Raw genomic sequence first — 27068 nt, 5'->3', positions numbered from 1 at the left:
ATATATATTCTCTATATAATGTGCATTCATGGCCTATTCATAAATATCCTAATCTATGAATTTTTCTTGAATAAAACACAACCCTTTTTTATTCAATCTATAAGTAACCCCTTTATATGACACCCTTCTGTATGTAAAAAATGTTGTTTTAAAAACCCCTTATTTTGAACTAACGTTATATATACATATATTCATGAGTGACCCCCCCCCCCCCCCCCCCCCCCCCCCCCCCGAGTTCTCTACACTTGAGGGCTCCTTGGTCTCTGCACCACTCCCCTTCAAGAGTTGTATAAACTATACTTGAGTAACTTGGATTGACTGTCTCACTCGGGAAAAATCTTCATTAGATTGTGACTAGATGGATCAAAGACCAATGCTCTAATATCACTTGTCAAGAATAGAACTATGAACGAGAGGAAAGAGTGCAAAAGAGAGAAAAGAGGAGAGAAAAAGATTAATGATAGGAGAGAGAGAGAGATAGACCTAGAAAGATAGGAGAGAGGTGAGAGAAGCCATGAAAGCTAAGAGAAGAAGGTAAGATGAATAGGCTATAATCTTGTATTGATGAACGGTCAAAATTTACAAGTCTCGACACCTTATATAACTATGCTAGTATGACATGGTATTATTTAATCAATATTCACTAAACATAATGTATCTTCCTAGTTTCTTACATGATCATTGTGAGGAAGCATTAGTAAGCATCTTGAAATTTTTTTCTTGTTCATTTGTTGCTCTCTCTCCTCTAGTAGAGACATATTATATTATTGTCTCTTAAGTCCATTCACACCTAGACAAGTTCTAATTCACTTAATCTAGACCCTATTCTTGTATGAGACCATCTCAAGCAATTGAGGCAACCAGATGACATCGAAATGAGCTGTACTATACTAATAGATTAGCCTTTGGAGGTTGTTTCCTTAGGTATGTTCAAAAAACATCCCAAAGACTAGTTCCTATAGCCTCGAAGCAACATAGAGAGAGAATTCATGAACTAATCATCAACAAGTCATTGGGTAAAGCTATGGTAAAACCCATGGAAGCCTCACAACATAAAATAGCAATGCTCATGCATCATATTTCAAAGGTTACAATCATTGTTTAGCCAACCATCATATCATGTAATGATGGTTGGCTAAACAATGATAACTAGGGTGGAATAAATTATAAATTAAATAATTTTTTGTTAAGTTTCAATTTAAAATACTAAATTATCTCTTAAATTCATATATGTGGTCATATGCATATTAAAGAGGTGAAAGGAGCCAACCCAAGAGTGTGTGAAAAATATGTTAAACATAAGAATTTACTTTTAAAAGTTATATTGTTTACGAGTTAACTTAAATAAGATCCAAGAGACCCTAAAATCAACTTTAGATGACATTTTCTTTTTATAGGAATGAAAAAAGAGATTTAAAACAAGGATATATTTATGCATAACATGTTTGTTTAATAATTAAATTATTCTTTCTCTTTGTGATATGACACTTTTTGGATTTGGTTGTGTTGAGATTATCTTATCTTGAAATCTTGCCTATGACATCTAAACAATAAAGAGGATAAATTATTAAATGCCATTGGGATCCTCACACCAAAGAATCTTAAGCATTTTGGGGGGATGTAAAAAAAAACACACCTTGTTAGGTGAGAGTTTTACATTATGTTATGTCGATCATGATCATAAAACTAAGTTATTATTTATCTATAGTAATGACATGTTAGGTGTGGCCTCGCATGTAGCATTGGTTGGGTTATGCTAATAGATAACAAAGAACTAATGTGTCTTGTGTTTTTGGTGAGTTGATTATTAAGCGAATTCATGCATATAAATTACTTTCATATTCAAATAAGCATGTCCAATGGGTATAGATTTTCCACACGAGACAGTGTTCTAAGAAAATCCATGGTTATTGTATTATGATAGGATACATATAGATTCACTACATGAGGTAATACATAGGTACTCTGAATTATCTCATTGATTTAGTGTAAATTTGATGCATGAGACAACACTAACATGTGATTTATCTCCCATACTATTGGTTTTTCATCAAATTGACAAGAACAATTTTTTAACCCCTACATAATATTATCAAAATTGTTATGAAAATAACATTATATTTTTAATTTACTTTTATAATTCCTATTTATATATTTATCGATAATAGTGACTTGTTATGCAACGGTCATTGCGTGTAGCACTTGTTGCATTATGTCTAGTAGATAAATAGTAAGAAACTAATGTCTCATGTTTTTGGTGAGAAAACTATTAGATAAGTTACTAAAAAAATTATTTTTACCTTCAAAAGTATAGATTTTATTACATATTGTTATTTTTTGGCACTTCTATTCCATGAATTTTTTTGTTGGCATATGTGTGCATGTATGAGTTTATGATAACACTACCTCTAGACTCTCAAAGAGAACTATGACCATTAGCGAAAGATCTAGTGATAGCACACATGATAGAGAAAGAGTGTCGACCAGAGCTAGGAAGAGTTGGTGGACTTGGAGGACACTTGAATAGAGACATTATAGCATGCACTAGGTATTGCAATCTAAACTGTGGTGGCCCACCCTATTCTACAATGCAAGTAAGTTTGTGAAGCATTGTCATGAGTGCCAAAGGACCAAAATACCCATGCGTAAGGACAAGATGGAGTTGATCCCAATAATAGCATGACAACACTTTGAAAAATGGAGAACAAATTCATTCGGTGAATCAGCCCTGCACTGTATAAGCGAAGTACATGATTTTAGCACAACAGATTATCTCACAAAATTGGTGGAAGCTCGGGCCACCAAGAAGAATGATACTAGAACCACAACTAAGTTTCTTTAGGAGTAGGTAATCTCATGATTTGGCTTCCCTATCAAACTAGCTAGTGATCAAGACACACACTTCATTGATGAAGGGATTGCCCATTTACTATTCACCTTCTTGATCATCCATAGGAAATCCTCACCACACTACCCTCAAGCTAACAGTTAGGTGGAACCCACAAATGAAATCCTAGTAAATGTCATAACTAGGTACTCTCCACCTCATGTCCTGAATTTGACAATTTAACTTTAATTTTTGAAACTCATGGATGTGAAGCTTTGCATCTTCCTCTACTAACCCATTAAAAATGGGCCAAGGAAAACCTAGGGCTAGCAAATATGGTGTTACCACATGCATTGCAATAGATTGTGCCATAATGACAATCAAGTTTCCTCTAGGAGTTTGTACCAATGGTTTTATGCTTCTACTTGAAGTAGATTGACTTTTTGGGGAAAGGGAAACGCTAGAGCTTCCTCCTCCCCCGACAAGATATTAATTGGGTTAACAATACCTCTCTTTCTCAAGGATATCGGACTACTACACTTAGGAGAATAGCTCATAATGATCTCAGCTCACCATGTAGCCCTTTTGGCTCTTTGTTATTGTTGAATCTTAGCTTAACAGTGTCTATCAAGAAAGAAAATATCTATTTCAATGCTCTTTGGCATACACTAAACAATAGATCTCTAATTAACCAAGATTCAAAAAACCCCCACTTATTAGTGACTCCCGACAAATGCACCACTTACTGGGACCTAAAATGGGTCTGATACAGGCTCTAAGGCTCTAGCCAGTGGTCTACTATGCTTACCAAACCATCCTCATGGCCTTGCTACTAGGAGCGTTTGGAGGCTATACGCTGATCTAGCTAAAGCATGTGTTTGTAGTATCGATTTTTAGTCCAACAATTCTGCCCATCCCAACTCCAATAGAGGGAGTATCCAAATATACATATGGGGCTAGCACCTCATATCACATACACAAAGAGCTTTCCCCTGGTAGCATGATGCACCTCCTACAACTCTCCTACACCTTGGGGATTGGCCTCAGGATGGGCATCTCTCCAACATAAAACATAAGCATAATAGAGCCCTCTCATAATATAAATGCAATGATCCAAGAGATTGTATATATTCCTCACTTAATCAGGTTTCCAAGATATCATATTATCCTACATCAAAGGTCATACACTCTCAATGTTGGTCGTTACCTAGACATACCATTGTAGTGCATCCATAAATTTATCTTTTGATACCATATTTAGATTGCATATGCAAAGTGTATGACACTTTGTGCTCAAATAACTTAACTAAAACCAACCAATGTGAAGTGCACAAATAATCTTTTCATAATTTCTTTCTACAAGCATAGTGCTTGTGTTGCTAAGGAATAGCACTAGGCTAACTTATGTTACTCAACCCTTAAAAACTTATATAAACCATGGCCTATATGCTAAGATATGCACAGAAATCAGTAAATTAATAAAATATCTTTTCATTCTAGCTCCACACCCCCTACAATTTATGTTTTGCTTGCTTGCATAGATGCAAAGAGATTTTGTGATAATTTTCTATAGGAACTAGCTCTAAACACTCACTTTAACATATAAATGGAGGTAAATTAAGAAAAATCCTCATGTTTTATCTTCATTACATAATTATAAATATTATTTTAAATTTTTGTAATTTTTATCACCCTTAAACTAATTTTTCTATATTTTTTGTTCCAAACCTTTATTTGATTGGTATATTTTCTTTTTTAAAATACAAAATATTATATTTTATATTTTTTGATTTAGGACATTATTTTGGAGTAATATTATCCCATATGAACATTGTATGATTATCCGAAACTAAGAAAACACCATTTTTCACATAAAACATGCATTTTGAGTTTCTACAAATTAATAACTCACAACCACAAGTACATGTTCTGCATTTTGTGGTTTGCATCCCTCAAATACATCACAATCAAGCTTCAAAAAATATCTCACTACATATGAACATGATTTATATCATGAAACGATAAAAAAGATTCAAATTTCAACAGATAAAAAGAGTTAATGCCATTTTGCGTGTTTTAGGTCTCCAAAATCCGATTCATGCTGACCCATTGGTCTCCATCTGGCTCTTCTCTCAAGACACTACAAGGATTTGAGCTAGTAGCGACGCCGATTAGCGACAGCGGGTAGCGGCGTCGCTATTGGCGTCGCTATTTGCGTCGCAAAAAGCGACGCAAATAACGCAAATAGCGATGCCAATAGCGACGCTCCACAGGGAAAAAAAGCGGGCCGAAACTGAGCGCGGTTTCATTTCGTGTTTGCACATTGTGTGTTTTGAGAGCGAGAGCAAGGGAGAGAGCAACCATCGTGAGAGAAGGAGAGGAAGAAGACTTGCCGCCGCCGCCGTTGTTTGCGAAGGAGAGGAGGAGCCTTCATCGCAAAGAGGAGCCGCCCCACACTCGCCATATCTATCGGTGAGTCTCCCTCTCTCTTTCTTTTGCTTGTTTAAGGTTTAAATCACTTTCTCTTTTGCTTGTTTAGGAGAGGAAATGAGAGAGAAAGAGAGGGAGAGGGAGAGAGAGGGAGAGAAAGATAAAGAGAGGGAGAGGGAGAGGGAGGGAGAGTGCATTCTCTCTCTCCCTCTCCCTTTTGCTTGTTTAAGGTTTAAATCACTTTATTTTTTGCTTGTTTAGAAGAGAAAATGTGAGAGAAAGAGAGAAAGAGAGGGAGAGGGAGATAAAGAGAAAGAGAAAGAGTGGGAGAGGAAGAGGGAGGGGGAGGAAATGAGAGAGGGAGAGAAAGAGAAAGAGAGGGAGAGGGAGAGGGAGGGAGAGTGCATTCTCTCTCTCCCTCTCCCTTTTGCTTGTTTAAAGTTTAAATCACTTTCTTTTTTGCTTGTTTAGGAGAGGAAATGAGAGAGAAAGAGAGGGAGAGGGAGAGAGAGGGAGAGAAAGAGAGGGAGAGGGAGAGGGAGGGGGAGGAAATGAGAGAGGGAGAGAAAGAGAAAGAGAAAGAGAGGGAGAGGGAGAGGGAGAGGGAGGGAGAGTGCATTCTCTCTCTCCCTCTCCCTTTTGCTTATTAAAGGTTTAAATCACTTTCTTTTTTGCTTGTTTAGGAGAGGAAATGAGAGAGAAGGAGAGAAAGAGAGGGAGAGGGAGAGGGAGAGAGAGGGAGAGGGAGAGAAAGAGAAAGAGAGGGAGAGGGAGAGGGAGGGAGAGTGCATTCTCTCTCTCCCTCTCCCTTTTGATTTTGGAGAGTGTTAAGATATATTGTGAGAGGGAGAGGAAATGCGAGAGAAAGAGAAAGAGAGGGAGGGAGAGGGAGAGAGAGGGAGAGAAAGAGAAAGATAACATATATTGGAATGATAGTATATCCATGATTATGGTAATGGTATCCACTTTGCTTTTTTTATGGGTACCATTACATCAACTCCTTAAGAGGGCTAAAAATTAGTCATACACTTTATAAAGTCTAATTAGGAGATTTAAGATGCACGATAATAGACTTATCGATAATGGTATGCAATGTGCTTTGCCATGGGCCACGTACATTGGTGACTCTTTAAGATGGCTTAAAATTGGTCATGTCCTTCATAATGTCCAAGTAGGGGATCTAATTGTGATATGCATAATTCATTGTTTTTCTATTAACTTTATAGGCATAACAAATTAGAAATCATGCCAACTAGTCAACGGAAGGACTAAAAGAAAATGATACCCTAGCTAATGGTCATTATGGTACTTCATCAAAATGAACCCAAAAGTATTGTTATAGAAGAAGAATCCCTTAAATTGAGCATAGGATATTTTCTCTCAGGTCTTATGACTATGAGTAGAATTGATTGAAACAAATTTTATTACTATAGTTGATAAATTTCATAGATGGCGTTAATTTTAATACGCGATCCTAGGACAAAAAAACCACATTTCTAAGATGCTTTTTGTTGAGACTGATTTATTATTAGACTAAGAGATCCTCAATGATGCTCATAAATGGATTACTTATACTCAAAGCCCTCTAGTGCAGTTGTATAAGTAATCCTAGTAGAGCCTCTCTAAGATACTCAAAGTACATAACCTAGAGACCGTAGCTAGGTATATAAGGTATAATGGTAAGAAGACACCTCAATAATTGACTTATCACCATTAAATCCCAAAGAAGAATCGTGTTCCATCCCCTTCAACTCTATATTCACCTCGTGAAGAACTTCATTAATCATAGCATCTTGTCACCAATCTTTTTGTTGCAATGATGAAGTAACATATTCATCACTTTTCCTTTTAGCATCTAAGCCATTATCCAATCTTTTAGTCAAGTCCAAACATTTAGTCTTCGACTCATGAACCTTATGAATCAATGCTTTTTTTTTTTACAATAACGAATAATTATCTACCGGGACAAACAAATCCTTGAGCATGATATAGGGCCGAGATATAACATCAATAAATCTCTCAACTACTATGTACAATGCAAGAGCTTATGGTCAACTTGCAACTTGACATACATCTCCATAAAGCTATCCATTTGAGCCTCGTTTGCTGTAATGTAGATAAGATCGAAAATGAAGAAGGTCTTATTGTTCAAGATCGTGAGGCGTATCTTAATTAGCGTGTCCCATGTCCTTGCTCTCAATGCAAGTTGGCAATTAGACGAAAACGCCGATTGTCTATAGAACACGTACGACGATTTGGCGAGTTTCAATCTGAGATCATTGATCAGGCGATTGCGGATTTTCAGCAAATAGTAATTTGAAGTTAATATTAATCATGCATTGTACTTGCAAGCTAATTGAAAACCATACACAATAAGATTGGGTCTTGTTGGCAAATTTTCTATCCAGGGGGGTGATGTCTCGACCCAAGGGGGAGTGCACCCTTTGCGGCCAATTAGAAGAGTTCGTGGACGTGCAATGGATGGATTGCAGGAGCCAATCCACCATCGCAAGGCCCATCTATACCGTCAATGCCAGAGGAGATAGACAACCTTCCCGACCTACCTACAATCTTGGAGCCTGAGATGGAGGCAATGATCGATGCATTGATTCCCATGGATGTCGAGACATCTGATCCACTTGGAGAGGAAGCATCCATACCATTATATGATGGGTGCCAAGTATCTTGGTTGAAGACATTGCTTGCACTCTTAAGTGTGCAAGCAAAATACGGATGGAGCGATACGAGTGTGACCGAGTTATTCAGATACCTTGCACATAGGCTTCATTGATTTTTTTTTTGACACTATTATTACAAACATTTGTGCTTTTTCAAGGTGTTTTATGATTTTTTTCAGATTATTGAAATATCATATATTACCACCTGCAAATACCATGCTTGAGTCTTGTGATGATGCACGACATGTTTTACGGAAGCTTGGCATGGACTACAATAACATCCATGCATATATCAACGACTGCATACTGTTTCGAGATGAATACGAGACTATGGAGACATGTCCAAAGTGTGGTGCTCATAGGTATCGATAGGACTTGCAAGGGAAAACCATCCCTCAAAAAGTTCTCAGACACTTTTCGCTCATCCCCCGCATAAACCACATGTTTCGCACGTCTGGCATGGCAAGCTTGACAACGTGGCATGTGCAGAATAGGTCCACGGATGGAGTTCAACGAATATCAGCGGATTCGAGCGCATGGAGCCACATTGACTCTACCTTCCCAGGCTTTGCAGGAGAGCCAAGGAATCTTCGGCTCGGTCTCGCAATGGATGGTGTGAACCCATTCGATCTGCGCTCAACTTCTTATAGTGTGTGGCCTATAGTGCTTGTCAACTACAACATCCCTCCATGGCTTTCTATGAAGAAAGGACATCTCATCCTTAGCTTGCTCGTCCCAGGCCGCTACAAAGTAAAAAATATGGACGTGTATCTTCATCCATTAGTCAATGAGCTTAAGATTTTGTGGGAGGAGGGGGTCACTGTGCAAGACATGAGCAGGTGCGATGGTCGGCGGCGGTCAGCCAACATTCGAGCCATTCTCATGTGGACGATGCATGACTTTTCGGAATTGGGAGAGTGCTCAGGTGAGCAGATCTCCGTTCTCGCTGGTAATATCTATATTTTATCTCATTCAATCAAGTATTCACTAGGTTGTGGCTCGCCTTACAGGTCTGGTTACCTCAGGTTATCATGCATGTCCATTGTGTGGGCCACAGTTAGACTCTCGAAGGTCACGAACCATGAAGAAGATGGTATATCAAGGACACACCGCTTTCTTGCTGGAGGATCATGAACTCAGGGAAGGTTTCCTTGGACGACCTCCAACACGTATGAATACCGCAAGCTGGTACGAGCTGAAAATGGTAAACCCGGAATCACATCCAAATGGAATGGACGGTTCTCAGTTTTCTACGAGTTGCCATATTGGACCCACTTACAGGTCAACCACTTGTTGGATCCCATGTATATTTTCAAGAATGTGGGCAGCTTGCTATGGGACCACATCACAGGAATGGTGCGCAGATCGGACGCAGGTAGCTCACGTAGTGAATTCCCAAAGGTCCCCAAGAACAAAGCACTCTACTTTTTAGCACAAAAATCAATGTGAAAGCAAGCACGACATGAGACAAGAGACAAATTGGGTTGAATCTCCCCCATGCCTTGTGTGAGCGCTTCACAAAGCATGTATTTAATATATATTTTCAATCTTTTTGCTCAAAAATAGCCCAATTACAAAAATATACAAGCTTTTAGCTTTTGAGTTTGCTTTCTACCAAAAATAGGAAAATAAAGCTAATGGACGGTGCCCAAAGAGTCTGGCACGCCCAATCTCAATGTCCAAATAAAAATAACATATCCAGGCGCATAAGCGCATACAAAATAATAATAAATAGTCGATGTCTCTATAGACATAATCAAAATATAGGCGTGGCGCCTATCAAAATATAGTCGAAAGGTCGAAAACCCGCTAGACTCCAATGCTTTCCTCCGCCATTGCTGCTATCTCTACACATCAACTGAAGCATTCACAATCGTTAGTAAAATAACACAATTAAACCGACAAAAGTGAATACCTAGCAGTCTTCAGCTACATAAATAAATCAACTGGTTAGAAATAAATCCTAACCTTAATTTATTACGAGTGCGCACTCTAAACTCATAAACGTTTATTAATTTAATATGCATTTTGCGGAATCACCCGCTATGGAATCACCCATGTACACACTAAATTAATGAAACGCCCGAAAAGGACAGGCGTCCCCATCAACTTCTCGCACAAAGAATCCTCTTTGCGTATGAGCCCCGGTCATCTAAGTTTACGGAATCCACCGTAAAACCTCACGGAATCCACCGTGGAATATGCCTCCTGGCATCATACACCACTGACCAAACTTCTTAAGAAAGGCATTGTTTATCAATGGACTGAAAACCAGCAGAAATCCTTTGATTTACTTAAACGTGCATTGACCAATGCCCCTGTCCTACAATTGCCTGACTTTAATAGACCATTCTTTTTAGTTGTGACCGATGCTAGCGGATCAGGAATAGGAGCCGTGTTAATGCAAGATAATCATCCAATAGCATATTCTAGTTCTAAGCTGAAACCCTCTGAGCTCAAATATTCCACTTATGACAAGGAACTTTTAGCAGTTGTTCAAGCATTGAAACAATGGAAGCATTATTTAATGGGTTCAGAATTCATGATAAAGACCGACCAGCAAAGCATTAGACATCTACTTAGCCAACCCCAAATTTCTGACCGCCATATCAAATGGGCTTCATTCATTCAAAGTTTCCATCCTATCATTCAATACCAACCTGGAAAAGAAAATGTAGTTGCCGATGCATTAAGTAGAAGACCTGCAATTCATAACAAGTGGATGTCTATCTACACTTTGCAGTCTACGCTTTTCTATTCTAAGCCAAACATAATCATCTACTTTGAAATTCATGGCTTGTCTTTTCTTGTTGGCTTGTTTGGTATATGATTGTTGGGCTTTAGCAATCATATCCTTTACCTCATCAAAAATAGTGTTATGCATAACAGCAATATCATCGGCACTTTGTATTCTATTAGACAAAGATGCAACAGGTGTAGATAATCTATGTCCATAAATAACTTCAAAAGGTGCTTTCTTTGTAGATGTGTGCGGTGTATTATTGTAAGCAAACTGTAATAAATGTAAATGAGTATCCCATGTCTGTGGTTTAGAGATAGTGTATGCACGTAAAAGATCTAAAATAGTGCTATTTGTGGCTTCTGTTTGTCCATTTGTTTCTGGATGAAATGCAGATGAGAAATCAATCTTTGTGCCTAGATTTGCAAACAGTGTAATCCAGAAATTATTACAAAATCTAGAATCTCTATCTGAAATAATCACTTTCGGCAATCCATGGTTAGTAAAAATAGTTTTCAAAAATAACTGTGCTGCTTGTGATGCTGTTAAAGTTTTCTTACATGCAATGAAATATGCTTGCTTACTAAATCTATCTACAATTGTCCAAATCATGTCATGGTTAGATTTAGTATTTGGTAAGCCAGTAATGAAATCCATAGATATATGTTCCCAAGGTTTAGATGGAATAGATAAAGGCATTAATAACCCATATTGTTTACCATGATATCTTTTTATTCTTTGACAAATCAGACATTCAGAAACAAAATTAGACACATCTGCATCCATATGCGGCCAATAAAAATCTTCAGTTAACATGCGTAATGTAGAAATGATACCTCTATGACCTTGATATGGGGGACAATGAATTTCATTTAAAACAAAAGATCGGAATGGAATAGTAACACACAGTCTCTTTTCAAAGAACATGAATCCATCATTATATGACAATGAATCAACAGGAATGAAATTATTTTGAACTAATTTTTGCCAATCAGAATGAAAAGTAATATCCTGGTTATAGGTGTCTTTCATAGCAATCAAAGAATCAAAAGATATGATAGAAATGTTATGAATTGCAGGTCTTCTACTTAATGCATCGGCAACTACATTTTCTTTTCCAGGTTGGTATTGAATGATAGGATGGAAACTTTGAATGAATGAAGCCCATTTGATATGGCGGTCAGAAATTTGGGGTTGGCTAAGTAGATGTCTAATGCTTTGCTGGTCGGTCTTTATCATGAATTCTGAACCCATTAAATAATGCTTCCATTGTTTCAATGCTTGGACAACTGCTAAGAGTTCCTTGTCATAGGTGGAATATTTAAGCTCAGAGGGTTTCAGCTTAGAACTAGAATATGCTATTGGATGGTTATCTTGCATTAGCACGACTCCTATTCCTGATCCGCTAGCATCAGTCACAACTAAAAAGAATGGTCTGTTAAAGTCAGGCAATTGTAGGACAGGGGCATTGGTCAATGCACATTTAAGTAAATCAAAGGATTTCTGCTGGTTTTCAGTCCATTGATAAACAATGCCTTTCTTAAGAAGTTTGGTCAGTGGTAAAGCAAGTAATGAGAAATTACGTACAAACTTCCTATAGAAACTAGCAAGACCAAGGAATGAGCGTAATTCATGTACATTTTTAGGAATAGGCCAATGCAATATTGCGTCAATTTTCTTAGGATCAACTTTTATTCCTTCTTCTGATACAATATGTCCTAGATATTCTATTTCTGTCTTAAAGAATTCACTCTTGTCAGGATTTGCAAACAATTGATTTTCTTTCAGTAATTGAAAAACTAATGATAAATGCTCATAATGCTCTTTTTCAGTTTGACTGAATACTAAAATATCATCAAAGAAAACAATCACACAATACTGATATTTTAGAAAAATACGGTTCATCATTCTACTGAAAGTGGTAGGTGCATTAGTTAATCCGAATGGCATAACTAAGAATTCGTAATGGCCAAACTGTGTCCTGAATGCAGTCTTAAATATGTCGGATCTATCTAACCTCACCTGATGATATCCAGATTTAAGGTCAATTTTACTAAATATAGAAGATCCTTGCAGTTTGTCCATAAGGTCATCAACTCTAGGTATAGGATACCTATTCTTTACAGTGATCTTGTTTAATGCTCGGTAGTCAATACACATCCGATAAGTATTATTCTTTTTCTTGACTAAGAGCACAGGTGCACCGAATGGGGAACTGCTAGGTTGAATTAAACCTCTATTTAGTAATTCTTCTACTTGAGTCTGGATTTCTTTTTGCTCTATTTGATTGTGCCTATATGGGGCTTTGCAAGGTGGTTGTGTGCCAGGTATTAGGTCAATCTTATGGTCTTCTGGACGTGATGGAGGTAAACCTGGTGGTAGGTCTTCTGCAAAACAATCCTTAAAATATGCAAGAAATTCCTTATGCCTAGGGTGCATATGAGTTTCTTTTGCGTGCAATTCATTCACCCAAATGAGATATGATTTAGTGTTCTTGCGTAGTGCACGTTTTGCTTGAGTATGCGAAAGCAGTGGAAACATATGAGATGCATGCATACCAAATAATGTAATAGATTTTCCTTGAAAATTAATATTCATTGTGTGTGTGGAATAATCTATATTGGGATTATGTTGGTGTCTCCATGGCATTCCTAGGATAATGTCGCTAGATTGTAATGGGACAACTAAGAAATTTCTTCTTTCAATATATGGACCAATTTGAATTTCTAAATTTTGAACTTCTTGTGTGCCATTGTACCTAGTGCCTAAAAATGCAGCCTTTATGCGATAGTGTGTAGGTACTGTATGCAATTTCAATTCCTTTACCAATTTTGCTGAAATAAAATCATGCGTACTACCGTCATCATGCAATACAGTTCTTTCTTTTCCATGCACCATACATTTCATAGTCAACAATGAATGTAAAGTAGGCATACCTGGTAAAGTGTCGGAAGTAGTAGTAGGATCATCTTCTTCTTCAGTGAAGTCCGGCATATCCTCATGCTCGTCCTCGTCCATAGCTCCAAGGTAGTTGATATGTGCTGATGGCTTCTTTGAATGACAATTTGCTGCGAGATGGCCTGGCTGGTGACACTTGTAACATACGATGGACTTGGCTTTGGTCACATTATTTGCAATGGCTGGGAGTCTGGGTATATTTGGATTTGCTTGTTGGATAGGCTTAGGATTTGGATTGACAGTGGATGGTAATGCAGGTGGTTTAGGCCAATTCTTGCGGAAAGATGGTGATGAAAAACGACCTGGATTAAACCTTCTGAAATTGGAATTGAATTGTTTAGATCCATAATTACCGTTTGCTTGGAATGGCTGTGGTCGTCGATCTCTTCCACGTAACTTATCTTCAGTGTCATGAGCTAAGGAGATAGCGTCTTCAAGGGTAGCAGGCTTGAACATATTCACCTCAGCGTAGTAATGTCCAAGAAGTCCAGACATGTACTTCCGCTTATGTGTCGTCTCTGGTACGTCTTCAAGCATGCGTAGCTGTAGAAGTGCATTCCAAAAACGCTCTGTATACTGTGGAATAGGCTCACGGTCGCGTTGTTGAAGTAGATCCCATTGCTTAATAGCCTTCTCATGAAATTGCGGTGGAAGGAAATTTTGCATGAACTTCTTCTTAAAATCTTCCCATGTAGCAGGACATTCTATGCTCTTGCGGACGACAGTCCACCAAAGTGATGCTCTATCTATCAGATGATTAGTAACACACTTGATTTTATCTTTCTCAGGATAAGTTTCCTCATGGAAATAGTCATCAAACTGGCTAATGAATGATAAAACAGTCTTTCCTTCCCTTATGCCATTGAAAGTGCGAAACTTGAAACTTCGTTTACTTATCTTGGATTCCTTGCGAATGGTTTGTGCTTCAAGAGTGGCGTCGATGGTACGGCGAATCAGATCTTCAGCTTGAGGTTCTTCTTTATCAGTGGACGCTCCTTGTAGCTTTGTCAATTGCGCTTGCAAGGCTTGCCTAGCTCTTCGCTCTTCGTCTAATTGCAACATGATAAGATCCAGCTTTTGTTCCATGGTAGGCTCGGGTAGATCGTCTTCAGCCATAGGATCATCCATATGTGGGGTAGTCATCCTGTAAAACTCAACAAACCTTTCTCACTCAAAATCAGTTAGCGGGATGAGCGTAGCTCAAATTTGGGGTTACAAGGCTATGTATTTTTGGGTATTTTCTTCTTCAATTTTCAGAAATTCTGAAATATTTCTGTCTCTGTTTGCTGAAAGTACTTCAACGAACTTGCAGATAGGTAAAACAGCTTGCTGCGAACAACTTTCCAGTTCTGAGTTTTTGCAAACGAACAAGTCTTCTAGGAGTTTCAAGCGTTAGTCAGTTCTGATTTAGTCTGACTTGCAGAGTTGCAGACTTAACAGACTTGCAGGGTTGTTGACTTGCTGGACTTAGCCGATTTGCAGGACTTGCAGTACTTGATTCCAAGTGACTTACTGAACTTGTCTTCTGTAGTGCGAGACCCAGAGTATTTTGACTTATCTGCCTTAGCTGACTTGCAGAAAGCTTAGAAGCTTTGTTGGACTTAGTGGATTAAGAAGCTTAAGCTTCTTAATCCGTCGTGGATTTTGAGGACAAGAATATGTCCTCGACGGATTTGCGCCGCCCAGGACAGCCTCACGCCGCCGATAATCGATTCGTTGTTTTTTTAAGCTTTCTTAAGCTTATACTAAGCTTAGTAAGTGATAACTTTAAGCTTTGAAGCTTAATGAAGAAAAAAATTACTCTTTTTGTCTGTTAACCACGATTTGATGAAGAGAATGGATGAGTGGTCCTCCGCCGACAGAGAGTGGTCCTTCGCGATCTGAGAGTGGAAACAGGGGTTCTTGATCGCCAGAAGTCTGCCTGTATCGACGGTTCGCGACGAGATTGACTGTAGAGGCCGTTTGTTCCTGGAGCTCCGCCTTCGTCCGAGATTGGTAGCGATTGGAAGCCCTTGATCTCTGCTCCGCTCTGATACCACTGGTGCGCAGATCGGACGCAGGTAGCTCACGTAGTGAATTCCCAAAGGTCCCCAAGAACAAAGCACTCTACTTTTTAGCACAAAAATCAATGTGAAAGCAAGCACGACATGAGACAAGAGACAAATTGGGTTGAATCTCCCCCATGCCTTGTGTGAGCGCTTCACAAAGCATGTATTTAATATATATTTTCAATCTTTTTGCTCAAAAATAGCCCAATTACAAAAATATACAAGCTTTTAGCTTTTGAGTTTGCTTTCTACCAAAAATAGGAAAATAAAGCTAATGGACGGTGCCCAAAGAGTCTGGCACGCCCAATCTCAATGTCCAAATAAAAATAACATATCCAGGCGCATAAGCGCATACAAAATAATAATAAATAGTCGATGTCTCTATAGACATAATCAAAATATAGGCGTGGCGCCTATCAAAATATAGTCGAAAGGTCGAAAACCCGCTAGACTCCAATGCTTTCCTCCGCCATTGCTGCTATCTCTACACATCAACTGAAGCATTCACAATCGTTAGTAAAATAACACAATTAAACCGACAAAAGTGAATACCTAGCAGTCTTCAGCTACATAAATAAATCAACTGGTTAGAAATAAATCCTAACCTTAATTTATTACGAGTGCGCACTCTAAACTCATAAACGTTTATTAATTTAATATGCATTTTGCGGAATCACCCGCTATGGAATCACCCATGTACACACTAAATTAATGAAACGCCCGAAAAGGACAGGCGTCCCCATCAACTTCTCGCACAAAGAATCCTCTTTGCGTATGAGCCCCGGTCATCTAAGTTTACGGAATCCACCGTAAAACCTCACGGAATCCACCGTGGAATATGCCTCCTGGCATCAAGGAAAGAGAGACCCTATAGGGGCTTTGGCCGCAATCGAGTGCTGATGGTGGAGTGCAGCTTCCTCGCGCTCCTTGGGTTTTGTCCACTAAAGAAGAGCGCATTGTGAAGCAAGTAATCAAGTCTATCCGCACTCCGACGGGTATGATGCGTTCTCTCAGGTCCGCATTTTCTAAGGATGACCAATTGTTGGGGCTAAAATCCCATGATTGGCATAAGATATGTCAGGTTTGTGAACAGAATGGATTGTAATTAGCATGGGCATTTTGCAATTTGAAAAGTGGCCATTATTCATAATGCTTTCTCATTTGTGGCAGTTTGTCCTACCGATCGCGATCGCAGGATGCCTTACTCCAGAAATTCACGGGGCTATTTACAAGTTGTCGAGTTTAGTGCAATGGATCTCACAGAAAGAGATTAAGACGTCCTCTATTGAATCCGCGAGGCGGGGAGCAGTGGAGACGGTCTGTCTCTTTGAGAAATACCTGCCCACTAGCATGCTCACGATACAAGTCCACCTTCTTGTGCATGTTGTGGACGAAGTGGAGATTGTTGGACCTGTCCATACGCGATGGATGTTCTTCCTGGAGTGCTTCATGAAAACCCTGAAAGGCTTTGTGCGACAACGAGCTCGGCCAGAAGGTAGCATGGCCAAAGGTTGGTTGGTGTCAGAGGCGTTAGTGCATATCTCACAATGGCTACCAACGGTGGAACCAGACAATGAAATGCTATGGATGCTGAAGGACGATGATAGACCGACTGGAGATGTGGTGGTTGGAAATGGGGTAGAAAAAAGAATGGATGCCTCAATGGAAGAGAAGGTGAATCGCTTTTGTATGTTGCACCATGCCTCCATGAAGACGTGGCTCGCCAAGTACCAGATTGCAAGGCAAGATCGAGAGGAAGCGCGAGCTGAATTCTGATGTAGTACGCGTCATCGACCGATTCGATATCCCGAAGGCATGGAGGAGATGCTGCGGTTTATGTAAACACGATGGTTGCATGGAGCCTTGACCGCAGCATCCAGCGAAGGGATAGAGGTCTCAATGGAGGAGTGGGAATTCTCGAGGAGATGTAGTCCAAAGGTGATGAGGGGTTTAGAATATGTCGTATCTAAATTTTATATGCGACATCTAATTTGAGTGTTTCAATGTACAATACAAAATATATAGTGTAGCGTGGTCGCACGGACGGCATTTTCGCGTGGAGCGTATTGACAAAATGCGCTCCACAATGGACTGTGGTGTCATGGCAAGGTTTGAGCAAGAGAGCCGGCGACGAGCAACGGATCCGAACATGGTTGTGGATGAGATGGAGTATTTTGGGAACTTGCAAAGTATTATTACGGTGGATTACCGTAGCTTCTCCATGATACTATTCGATGTGCAGTGGTTCAAAGTGGTACTTGGAGGAGCTGGAGCAACAGTTCGACGAGGCCCATCTGGATTTCTCGAAATAGATTCCGAAAAAAATGGACGGATTTGCGCGACACCTTTGTGTTGCCGGCCCATTGTGAATAGGTGCATAGAGTTATTTGCTTGCTAATTGTAATACGACATGGTTTATGTCACAATGGTTTGAACTTGCTTTGTACGTGTTTGTGAACAGGTAATCTTCTATCCAAACCCTCGACAACCTCAATGGTAGTATGTTATACCTTCAACTCCCCGAAGTGCGAGAGTATATGATCAAAGCAATGTTCCGGGCATAGATGAAGATAATATGCAAATAGAGGGATCGATATTACAAGGGGTGGAGGCCGCCGCAAGCTTGGAGCCCGCATCGGCTAATAATGATGGAAATACAGGAGTCCAAGAAATTTTTGAGAACGAGGCAGACTCATTCTTTTGTGGTGACATGTCTATCGACCTTCTAGTGTATGCAGAGTTGTGTCAGGAGATTAACATGGGACCATAGGATACTTCATTCTTGGAGCATCCACTTACTCAATTCGTTGTTTAGATCTCTTATAAAGGTACATAAGATATGCATTTTAAGAGATATTTTTAAAAATGATTTATATTACTGTGCTTTGTATAATTTAAATTGATTATTCTAATACCATTTTTTATCTGTGCAGGTGACATTTTTAGGATGAGTCGAGGGATGAGCGATGAGGAGTTTTAGGACATCTTCGCACGCATGTCTCCAGACCAGCTCGCGAGATTCAGAGAGATGGCAGACCAGGAGTTGTCTCGTTCTTCGTCAGGGCGCTCTGCTAGATCTGCTTCAGCGCGATCAGATGCTTCAGCTTCGAGAAGACAATCTCGACGCTCACGGTTTGTGCCAGAGGGAGGGACTGCATCGGGATCAGGGGGATGCTGCTGTGGAGACACGGATGTGGTGTCTCCGTCTCGTCGTTCAGCTGGAGCTGCGTCACCTCTAGGATTTGTCACACCTGTGGGGACGTCTACTCCAGTTACTCCGGCTTTTGCGCAGCCGTCAGCAGGTTGCACCCCTTTTGGTGGCACCCCTTTGGGTGCCACTCCGAGAGAGGTTACCCCCGTCGGTATATCGGATGTAGAGGGGTCTCCTAGATATGCCCAGGAGCATGGACGGAGATGGGAGAGGACCCATCTTAGGCAGACTCCTAGGGGTTATGGATATCTGGTTGATAGTAGGTCAGGAGCCATCATCATGAATTATGAGGGGAGGTGGGTGATGGCTCGCATGAGAGAGTTGTGCCAACAAGTTTTTCGGCACAACGTCCTGGATCATTGGAAGAACATACTGGAGGGGAGCAAGGAATACATAGTAGCATCCTTGCACGAGGAGTTTCCGGTGCCAGCCGCAGTATAGATTCTCTACGGGCTGGACGATGGATTGCATGCGTGCATACATGTCACATAGACGATATGACGCATGCAAGGCAATCAAGAGTGGGGCTGCAAAGCCCGAGTGGTTAGATGTAGACGACTGGCGCCTACTGAGGGAGGAGGCTACAAATTCGCCAGGACGTTGGAGTCAGCAGTGCGAGGCGGCGAGGGCACGACTCGAGGCCGGAGTGGTCCATCATCTTGGGAGTGGCGGCCACAGGACATATTTGGAGGACTCTATAAGTTTCTCTTTTGTTTTGCTTGTTTGTTTTTTTGAAATATTCTTTGTACTGACAATCATGTTTCTAACAGTTAGCATTTTGTTTTCTTTGCAGCACTCCATTACAAATCGCGATCCGCAAGGCCTTAAGACTCGATATGCAGAGAGGCATGGTCTCAATGCATTGATCGACCGATTGTATAGACGCGGCGGCCTTGTAAGTCACTCATCTTTCTTGTCCGTAGTTACCATGAGATATTTGAACGCATTATTGTATGGTGGATTGATGTGTTGTTTCTTTTTCTGTAGAATCCATTCGATGCTCCTTTGTGGCGGGACGAGCTTTCGGGGGACGAGGATTTGTAGCTCGCCCTTGGATCCTTGGAGCTCACACACCTTTATTTTTTAGTCGCCTGATCCTTGTAGACATTTTCTATGTATTACTGATATCCTGTCATGATTGTACCAATCGCTTTTTATGCGATCATGAATTTATTTCATGTATCAGTTTTATGATTTCAGTATACATTCTTTTTGTTTGCAAGCGCTTTGTATACAGTAGTGCAGAAACTATTTTGTATGGCTCTCATACAGCACACAGTGCTATACTGCCACAAATTTTTTTTTCCCTGTTACCGTCGCTATTTGCGTCGCAAATTTACTGCTCGCATCGCTATTGGTGTCGCTATGTGCATCGCAAATTTACTGGTTGTGTCGCTGCCAATAGCGACGTTTCTATGGCATCGTCAATAACGACGCTTTTTGCGATGACGAGGGCAAATTTTGTTGTTTGTATTTTTGTCGCTTTAAACGTCGGTATAAGGTCTATATCTTGTAGTGAGAATTGCCACATGAATTGCCTATAGGAGGAGAGAGAGAGGGGGGAGAGAGACTAATTCTGGTTCTCTGCGTGTAAGCCATCATTTGCAACAAAATTGAGACTAGGGAACGGGAAGGGAAAAAATATAGTATTCAATGCATGTGATTAGTGAGGGGGGTTGCTTTTAGCCTCCCATGGCCCCTCCTCCCCAAAAAAATGGCATCATGTTTTAGGTGACCTTTCTTCTCTTTTTTTCATTAAAAAAAATACCCCCCTTCCTCGGCGTGAAATTTTGGGGGAGGGAAGCCCCAAGAGCCACTACCCCTTCCCCACTAAAGATACTTTTCTACCGTTTTCGGTCTCCCACTTGGGCATCGACCATTTGTGCATCCGAAGACCAATTTGAGGTTCGAAAATTTATGCCAATCCATCTCAAAGTCTTACAATGCCTGTCACTTATTGTTGTCAATCCCACCACTTGGAAAATTTTCTTCAAACTTGCAACCACTATCTCCTACTTTCAATTTTCTAAATGTCTCGCACAATCTTCCATTCAACTATAGCCTCATGGAGACCATAAAGATATTATTTTTTAAAGCAACTAGGACTATCTTGTCTTTTTCTAATGTTGTGGGCTTCCTCTTCCTCAAGAAGCCTAAGATCCTTTTTAATCCTCAATAGATCCTCTTGTGGATTAAGATTTCCATCTCCTACTTTCTATTTTCTAGATGTCTTGCATAATCTTTAATACAATTGTTGAGAAGCTAGCCCTCAAAATAATGATTAGCCTAAAAAGAGCATCAGTACTTCTTGATTCCCCTCAAGGCCATTGTACATGTCCTCCACCAATATTTTTTCGTAGGGACATTGAGGACCATTTGGAGGATAGGTTGAAAATGATAAGCTAGGTTGAGAAGGGATTGGCTTGATGGTAGGTTGAGAAGTAGCATTGTCAAAGACTAAATTTGAGATAGTAATGGCTTCATTGTGGTAAACACAATATGGGACTCTAAGTAGAAGATTCTTTACAGCTACCTTAGACCCATTCACATTTTCTACATAGAAAAATCTATAGTGAACAAGATCAAGAGTGAGATACTAAAATATAGTACTTAAAATTTAAGACTCATGTTAGACTTATACACACACACATACATATATAGACAACTCTACATACTTCAATGCCAACTACTTGCACCTCTATAAAACTTGAAGATTCAAACGAGCATGTTGTGTTCTCTTGAAAAACTAAGCATACTCACCTTTAGCATAATGTATAACTCCTTCCTATTATTCAAAATTTTTATATATTGTGAGCTTACATTGGAGAGATATCATTAAAGTTATAAAATTAACTCGAACAAAGAAAGAATGTCACATGTGATGCAACTCATCACTTACATGACAAAATAACTTAGTCATTTAATATGGGCATATCTCACGTGCTTTTTACAAGGATAGGAAGGGTTTCCTTTGTTAATGCAATATCAGTTTACAAAATTGTTGACCTAAGGTTGAGCTAAAAGTATTTAGGCTATGATCTCATAAGTCTTAATTGATTATGATCTATATTCTCATAAGTTTAGTATCTTATCGATATCAAGTAATTTATTCTTCTATGAAGCATAGTAGTACATGATAGCTATCTTTAGTCTTTCTACATAGCATATGCCATATTGGCATATTGAAGTAGGTAGTTGTGGCCTATATAGATTTTCAAATGTATCCAACCTCATAGTAAAAGTTCAAGTATATACCAATCCCCTCAAGGGAGCAACATATTTAGAAGAATACATATCTTCTCCATGATCTTGAACAAGACTTCCTAGTATTAATAGTTATTCAAACTCTAGACTGCTAGAACATTAGAGAAAATATCTTCTCAATTGAATAATATATCCTTTTATTTGATTTCTTGTGCTCACACTAGAAAGTTAGTGAAAATCAATGTAAAGGATTCAAACCAAATAGATGTTTTATCTTAATTAAGTTTTATTTATTTATCAAATTTCATATTTCTCTTTGATATAACATGTGAGGTGTCTCTTCTAAGAGCCAAAGGAGTTATTTATAGTCGACCAAAACCTTAGGTTCGTGTGTTGTTGTGTCTAACAACAAGTCTAGTAGGGGAAAGCAATGCAAAGGCATATTTACACTAGTGTTTTACATGTATGCATACATGACACTAGTTGCCTATCTACATGAAGTGTTAAGCCCATTATATAACATGCTTGAGAGTCTTTGCCAAGTTTCTAGTATGAGGAGAAAACATAAAGACTTTTACACGCCTCAAATCTTTGTGACCAAAACAATCTGAATAGTGTCTATACTTAGACAAAAGGTGAGTAGTTTATTTACTTTGTATATGCTTTTTGTGTGAACAAAGTCATCTAGGAGAGAGGAAGAGAGTAGTAATTTAGTGTGACTTACCCCTGTTTGGGTAGCATTTGACAAAATGTGTGTGTGTGTGTGTGTGTGTGTGAGAGAGAGAGAGAGAGAGAGAGAGAGAGAGAGAGAGAGAGAGAGAGAGAGAGAGAGAGAGAGAGAGAGAGAGAGAGAGAGAGAGAGAGAGAGAGAGAGAGAGAGAGAGAGAGAGAGAGAGAGAGAGAGAGAGAGAGAGAGAGAGAGAGAGAGAGAGAAGCTTTTATGTATGTGCGCTACTCATGCTTATCACTAGTGAACAAAGCAAGGAAATAAGCATAGTTCATGCATGATGGAAGGGAGAAAATCCTAGAGGTCTATAGGGATGATATATATGAAGTTTTATTTTTGAATACAAATGGATACATGACATCATTGTTACAATACTTACTTCCCTACAATTACTTGCTCTTGAATTGCTTGTGTGGCAGAAATCTATGGATTTTTTTGATATCATCATGTATGTATGCTAGTTTTATCAAAAGCATACAAAGGGAAGATATGAGAGTAGGCATGGCTACTTTGATATGATTTGTGATCACACTGCTCATAGTGCTACTACAAGTTATATGCTTACAAAGTTGATGTGTGGAAAAAAGGCATATAATTCCAATAAAGGAAGTTGTAGCTACATGGAATGTACTACCGTGGGAAGAAAAAATTAGTAGAGATGAGGTTCTTGCCCTATGGATTTGATAGTTAGAGAGAAGGTATGAAGATATAGAGTTTGCAGTGATGAGGTTGAAGTAAGCCAGTCTAAAGAATAAAGATATGCTTGATAAGAAGCATATACTTTTTTTGAGAGCCATGAAAGAAGGAGATTGGTTGCTTATAGATTATAATAGCCTCCTAGGTATTCAACATAGCATGATAATGAAGGCTTTGAAGAGATGTTTTGTTCTTTACATTTTGAATCATGCATGTGGCAATGCTACCTATTCTCTCTATGAGTTTAATGAGATGGAATTGAAGATTCCTATAGCTAAGAAGAGGTTCTTCAAAAGAAGAGATTCTAGTGCCTATGAACAGGACTTGCATGATAGAGAAGATGATGGAAATGAAGATGAGGAAGATGATATTAAGATTGCTAAAGTTTAAGAATATGTGGCACATGCAGCAAAGGGTGTGTAGGTTTAGAGGGGATGGATATCGTGTGACCACATGTCCAATAGAGGAAAGCATTGGAAAGGTTCATTTACACACATCTTTTACCTATATGCAAGGGACTCTAGCTATCTATTTGCATGAACTCTTGAGCCAACTAAATAACATGTTAGAGAGTCTTTGCCAAGTGTCTAACATGACAAGACAACATGGTCTTTTACTTGCCTCAAACCTTCAGAGACCAAACCAAATTGCATAACATCTATACTTGGACAAAAGGGGAGGACTTTACTTCATTTAGACATGTTTTTTATGTGGACAAAATTGTGTCTGAGAAAGAAAGAGAGCGACAATTTACCATGAAATACACCTATTTGGGTAGCGTGTATAGGAATTAGAGAAAGAGAAGGTTTGATGTCTATGGGGGCTGCTTATGCATGAGACTAGAAAAAAAGCAAGGAAAGAAGTATAATGCATGATGAAAGGGAGGAAACCTTGGAGGTTTGCATGAGTGATGTATGTGAACGTTTACTACTATAATACATATGAAAAAAGGGCTCTACTATTGTAATACACTTCTAAATACATATGGAAATAGGGTGGCACTACTGTAATGCACTATTAAATACATAGGGAAATAGGAAATAAATGTTGCAATATTTACCTCCCTATAATTATTTGCTCTTGTATTGGTTGTTTGGGAGACATCTATGGACTGTTTTGATACCATGATGCACGTATCTTGTTATAACAATCAAAGTAGGTATTTGTGGAGTTTTTGTGGGCCGCTCTTGCTCCTAAACAAGGAATTTTGAATGCATATGGGCTTGTCTATCACAAGGTAGCATAGATATTATACATGTTCTCTTAAAGGTACATGCTCATGAAAGCCTTGTTCTAAGAAGATCAAGTGGACAATTTTGAATTTTTCTCATATATATCTAGTCTTGAAGATCAAATCAAGGATTTGCAAAGATTTGGTGAGCTAATTGTGCTCTTTTGCAATGATTTTTATATGTATATAGGTTGTTATAGAGCATGTATGTTCTAATGACTTTTCTTGAATCATAAAAACGTTGTATGTTGTCTATTCATAACCATAATGATATATATGGATTTTAGCTAATCTTATTCTTGTCATGATGAAATATGGATGCCATAATTGATGTATGTGTTGGTTATGAATCAAATTTATGAGTCCTGCTTCTTGAATCCTTGTTTCGTAACTATTATTTTGACCTCCTTGGGGAAAAAAAAGAACTTAGTTGAATATGGGAGTTCTAGTGCTACTCCATAGGAGAATTGTGGGACCATCTAATTTCCACCTAAGAAGGGTCAGTATGCAACCCATCAAAGGTGAGAGTGGGATAATAGCCCACTTGGTTCACAAAGAGTAGAACTTTCTTTTAACTTCCACGGCTAATAGAACCAGAACTCAATAACACTCAAGTCTTCTAAAATAGTGTTAAGCCGATTCAATTGTAAAAAAATGTGAAAGACTATTATTTTGAGCAATAAGTGGAAAATACTTCTAGCCACTGCATATATAAGATGTAAGAGTCTTATTTTTTAATCATATTGAGCAATAAGCAGTGCTCTCTCATCTTCAATCTTCTTCTTCACAACTTTAATGGCTTCCACCTCTTTCTTCCCCTCTCTCTTTCTCTCCCTTGTTCTAATATTTCTCTCTCCTCTACACTCCTTTTCTCTCTCTTATTCTATTTTCTCTCCTATTTAAGCTTCTCTCTTGCAAGTTGTCTCATAGCTTAGGATTTTTATCCATTAGATTTTCTCATTTCTTCATATTCATTTTCATGGCAAGTAATAGTAGGCTTTCTAAATGTAGCAATGACTACCTTTGAAGGCTCTGAAAGAAGTTTGGAACAAGTTTGTCAATAGCAAGAACAAAATATAGCTCTAGAGTCATTTTTAGGAATTTTGATAAGCATTCTATGAAAAGAAGGCTGGTTGAGTCAATATAGACTTAAGTTGAGACTTTTTTTGAAATTTAGGATTTCTCTTTCTCCTTTCTCAAGCTTTCACTTAGCTTCTCTACAGAATCCAACAAAGAACTCCATTTTTCTTTCAAGTCCTAGCTTATAAAGGTCTTTAGTTACTAGAATAAGCTTCTTTTCAACATTTGTAGTAGAATCTTAATCATTTTCACATGTTCAAGTATGGGCTATCATCAACAATAGTCCCAAAAATTATGGTATAAAACTTATGTTTAATCTGGAGCATTCTTGTCCATCAAAACAATCACATGGAAATCATCTAAGGGATTGTTGCTCCAATCTTTGGCAGTAATTTGACATATATCTTAGTAAGATTTGGTTTCTCGTTTTGCGTTACAATGGATTTTATCACTAGCTCACCTACAAGCAAGAAGGGGTGGAATAGTATTTATGTGGTAGTTGATAGACTTACAAAAGTAGCTCATTTCATTCTTATAAAGATTCTATTTTTAGCATCTCAAGTAGCAAGCCAATTCATGGAGCACGTGTTCAAGTTGGATGGGTTACCCCAAGTCACTGTTCATGACCAAGGCCCCAAGTTTATGAGTAACTTTTGGTAAGTTATTTTTAGTTCTATGGGGACTAACTTGAGAGGATCTACAACATATCATCCCTAAGTGTACAAATCTAGAAAGAATATATATTTTAGTGTGGAATCATTAATAATACCTTGTTACATTGATATAGGTATAAAATATGTGAGACATGTAAATTTTCACATCTTTTGACATCAATACATTTATTGTCTCTTACCTCACCTCCTTATTCATAGCTTTTATGGTTTGTCTCTCTTCTTTCCTAACTTTCTAGCCTTTCTCTCTCCTCGTCACTCTTTTCTCTCTCCTTTTCTTTTCTTTCTCTCACCTCTCAGTTCTCTCCTTGACAAGTGGTATCAGAGCATAGGCTTCTGATCCATTTGATTTTCTTATTTTTAAACATACTTTTTCCAAATTTCCACAATTAATCTTGGACAATAGGTACAAGAATCACATGGCAGTTACTTGCAGGCATTCTACTTGGAGTAGAGACTAGTCTTGGAGCTTTGATAGATGTCATGGAGAGATTTAGTCAAACTATGGCTAAAATGATAGGTCTTGCATCCATTACATGCTATTTTGAAGGTAACTTGGTAAAATAG

Source organism: Lygodium microphyllum, chromosome 2, assembly GCF_053477565.2.
Source record: "Lygodium microphyllum isolate KBCC chromosome 2, Lygodium_microphyllum_v1.1.10, whole genome shotgun sequence".
In the NCBI taxonomy this organism is placed as follows: Eukaryota; Viridiplantae; Streptophyta; class Polypodiopsida; order Schizaeales; family Lygodiaceae; genus Lygodium; species Lygodium microphyllum.
Note: the sequence above shows the minus strand (reverse complement) of the source record.